Raw genomic sequence first — 4,967 nt, forward strand, 5'->3', positions numbered from 1 at the left:
GGGGAGCTGCTGCATTGTAAATTGTGGTCAATGATATGAGACAATGTATATGTGAACTGCTGTATGAAAAGTGAATTTACTCTGTAAATCTTTACCCAAATCCTAATAAAAAAAAGAAAAAAGAAAAAAAATCCATATACAAATATTATATATAATATAGTACAAAATATAAACAAATATTTTCCATATCTGAATGTATTTAAAAAGAGCAATTACTAACCAATGTGTTTCAGGTTAAACAATTCACTTTCTAGTTTCTAAGAAGCACACTATCATCCACCCAACCTCAATTAGAGAAAGGAGCTCTCAGTGAAAATATCTCCACCTTTTTGGAGTCCAAAGTCAATATAGCTATCCAGAAAATTCTAACACAATCACTGCCTGACATTCTTCAATGTGAGCTAGGTTTTTTAAATTTAGTGAAATTCAGAATATCAAAAGAAACTGAAAGGATGTGAAGCTTAGCCTTCCAGGAAAACTATCTGTTATCAGACAGTATATATATATTCGATAGATACTTATAAATAATATCACAGATTATTATTAAGAAAATAATATAATATCTTAATTTAAAAGATCATTTTAAACTAAAATGATATGAATATACATTAAGTGGTCCACCTACACTAGAATCACTTTGAGGTAAAATGAAGTTTGAAATTCACATTATAAAATGCCAGAATTTGAAGTTAGACAAACTAAAGATAGAAGTCATACTGCTTTATTAAAGAGCTGGGAGAGCCTGACATTTTTCATAATCTCTCTCAGATACTCACTTCTTCTCATCCATAAAACTAATAAATACTAATTACATATTGAGTTCTCTATGAGAATAAAATGGAGTAATAATACAAATGGTAATCAGAGTGTATGACACTTAGATGCATGCAAGAAATGTTAGTTTACTTCATCCCCCAAATCATCATGCATTCATAAGCTCCATGGAAAATGACCCAAAGTTGAGTTTCAGCAAAGGCGGAATAGGCAGAAAACCCACTCAGACCCTTTGCAACAATGCAATGAGAAACCAATTGAAACCAATATACATGATGATCCTGGAACCCTGAGCTTTGAAGGCAAGGGTGAAGAAGTAGATTAAATACCAACTAGTAGAAGAACCTGAATGAAAACAGTAAGAGACAAACAGCTGCAGACTTCCAGCTGTTCTGAGGGTGCAGCATGTTTGAATATTTCCCAGTACCAACCTGAGAATCAATCTGCTCACTAAAGACTGCATGGGCAAGGACTGCATTGGTGCCTGACAAGCAGAAAGTAAAGCAGTGAAGGAAACAAACAGACCTCTGGACTGCCAGGGTTGTCCTGAAAGGATAGTCATTTTGAATATTTGCAAGCAGCAGGTGTGGCCATTTTGAATATACGTAAGTGGTGTTCTTACCTGGACAGAGACCTAAGAATAGGCTCTGCTTGCCGAGGACAGCACTGGCAGCTGCAATGGAGCTGACAACCACAAATGTGTGATATTACCCGTGTTAATGGTACACCCCACACCCTCTTGGTGAACAAAGGTGTGGCCATCTCCTGCCTCCACCCACTTTCTTGATCAGCAGGAATTCCATCCCAGTCTGTACCCTGAAAGAGCTGGGATCCATGCCTCAGCCCCCACAGTTTGTTTTTGTGTGTTTGTTTTCAAATTATTCTTTATATCTTCCTCCTTTGGTCCTTTCTCCCTCTCTCTCTCTCTTTTCCATCACTGTTTTTTTTTTTCCCTCTCTGCTTCCTTTTTCTCTCTTTCTTTTGGTTCTTCCCATCCTTGTTTTTCTTTTTACATTTCCCACTTTTTTTCTTTATTATTCTTTTAGTCTTGCTCTTCTCTCATTCTTCCTTCCCCAGATATTGTGGCTTTCTCTCTCTCTCTCTCTCAATTTTTTTCTCATTATCTTTCTTCTACACATTTTAAGGGAGCTCTGGTGGCATAGTGCCTAAGACATATGACTGCTAACCAGAAGGCTGGCAGTTCAAATCCAACAGCCACTCCTTGGAAGGAAGATCGGGCAATCTACTTCCATAGTGATATACATTTTAAACGTATTTTGAAAATTTTTCTCCCGATTATTACATTTCTTTTTTGTTGTTGTTGTTCCTGGTTGTGAATGCAGTTTGAAATTGTATTCTCTTGTTTATATTTTTATTGTGGTTTTATAAATGTTTTCTATGATCTGAGTGGGAGAAAGCAACCATTCTTCTTGAATCCCCCCTCACTGAGTAAGGGCTAACACTTGCTTTGGCACCAACTGACCAACAATAGATGGGGGGCAATACCAGCTCAACCCACCCTTAACTGCTCTTTATGAACAGTTAGCAGAGATCTGTGCACACCTTCTTATTCTCTATCACACCCACCAGGAGATGGGTGGTGAGAGCCTAAATGCTAACAACTAGAGAATAGAGGAGCACAGACTCTGCTCACATAGACATATCAAAAGAAAACATAGGGCAGGGGGAGGAACCCTTGAGTGAATCACACCAATATACAACCAGAAATGAAACATAAATAAAATATAAATACAACACCACCACAATGTCTCAGAGATAACAGGCCATCACAGTCCACACAAAGAAGCAAGAGAAAGTGGTAGAAACAAGGGACCAGGACACAAACCCAGAAAACATTTCTGAGGAAGGAGCAGCATTGGCACTCTATGATAGGCCATTCAAAAGAATTATATTTGAATACCTTGAGAGACAGAAGAAGGAAAACACTGATAAGAAAAAGGAAGCAATGGCAAAATTAAAGAAAACACAGACATAACACTAGAAAAATTTAATACAAGAACAAATTGACAAAATAAACAAAAAATTACAACTGATACAAAAACATCAAATAGAAATCCATATGATTAATAATAAAATATCAGAAATAGATACTACATTGAATGGGCAAAGGAGTAGAATTGAATCAATGGAAGAGATGCACCTTAGACATAAAGACAAAAATAGACTAAATATCAGAGTTTGGAAAAAGATAACGGCAAGCAAATGGCAACCAAAAAAGGGCAGGAGTGGCAATAATAATTTCTGATGAAATAGACTTTAAGACAAAAATGACCATAAGAGACAAGGAAGGACATTATATAATGATTAAAGGATCAATTTAACAAGAGGATATAACCATAATAAATATCAATGCACCTAATGAGAGACCCAAAATACATATATCAACTATAACAGAATTGAAAAGACAAAAAGCTGATCCTACAGTCTTTGATATACCATTTTCAATAAGAAGAAGTTGAGCAGGTCTTAAAATTTATCAACAACAATAAAAAGTCCTGGCCCACATGGTTCTACTGAAGAATACTACCAGTCATTCAGACAATAGCTAACACCAGTCCTACTCAAACTATTCCAGAATGTAGAAAAGGGTGAAATCTTCCCAAATTCATTTAATGAAGCAAGCATAATCCTAATACCAAAAAAGAAAAAGACACCACTAGAAAGGAAAACTACAGACCAATATCCCTCATGAATATAGATGCAAAAATCTTCAACAAAATCCTAGTTAATAGACTCCAACAGCACATCAAAAATAATAATAATACATCATGACCAAGTGGGTTTCAAACCAGTATGCAAGGATGATTCAACATTAGAAAAAAAAGCAATATAATTCATCACAAAAATAAAATAAAGGAAAAGATCATGTCAAAGGCATTTGATAAAATCCAACACCCATTCCTGATAAAAACTCTCAGAAAAATAAGAACAGAAGGGAAATTCTTCAACATAATAAAGCACCTGTATGCAAAACCAACAGCCAACAATATTCTTAATGAAGAGAGACTGAAACCATTCCTCTTGAAAAAAGGAACCAGACAAGGACACCCTCTGTACCCACTTCCATCAACATTGTATTGGAAGTTCCAGCCAGGGCAATATGGCAAGAAAATGAAATCAAAGGTATCCAAATTGGTAAGGAAGAAGTAAAAATATCACTGTCTGCAGATGATATGATCCTATACATAGAAAACCCAAGAAACTCAGCAAGAAAACTACTGGAACTTATTGAACTATGTAGCATTGTGGCAGGATACAAGATCAACACATAAAAATCAGTTGGATTCCTCTACACCAGCAAAGAGATTGCTGAAAAAGAAATAAGGAAATCAATAGCTACTAAAAAAATAAAATACTTGGGAATAAATATTTTGTCCTGACACAAAAGACCTGAACAAAGAAAACGATGAAACAATACTTCAAGAAACCATAAGAGATGTACATAAATGGAAGAACATACCATGATTTTGGATTGGAAGATTGAACATTGTGAAATTATCAATTCTACCCAAAGCAATCTATGTATTCAATGCAATCCCAATCCATATCCTATCAACATTCTTTAAGGATATGGAAAAACCAATCTCTAACTTTATATGGAAAGGAAAGAGACTTCAGATAAGCAAAGCACTATTGAAGAAGAAAAACAAAGTAGGAGGTCTCACTCCTTGATCTCAAAACCTACTATACAGCCACAATAGTCAAAACATCCTGGTATTGGAACAACAACAGACACGTAGACCAATGGAATAGAAATGACAATCCAGAAATAGATCCATTGACCTATGGTCAGCTGATCTTTGACAAAGTGCTGAAATCCATTAAATGGGGAAGAGGTTGTTTGTTTAGCAAGTGTTGCTAGCAAAACTGGACATTCATTTGCATAGCAATGAAATAAGGTCTGTACTTCACACCATACACAAAAACTAACTCCAGATGGATTAAAGACTTAAATGTAAAACCTAACACTATAAAGTTCATCAAAGAAAAAATAGGGACAGAGACTTAGGGGCCCTAATATATGGCATAAATAGACTATCAAGCATAACCCCAGATGAACAAACAACAGAAGAGAAACTAGATGATTGAGATTTTCTAAAAATTAAATTCTTATGTGCATCAAAAGACTTCTCTAAAAGAGAACCTACAGATTGGAAAAAATATTCAGCAAT

Source organism: Orycteropus afer, unplaced genomic scaffold (genome assembly GCF_000298275.1).
Source record: "Orycteropus afer afer isolate SDZICR_OR568_19922 unplaced genomic scaffold, OryAfe1.0 scaffold00226, whole genome shotgun sequence".
Classification (NCBI taxonomy): Eukaryota; Metazoa; Chordata; class Mammalia; order Tubulidentata; family Orycteropodidae; genus Orycteropus; species Orycteropus afer.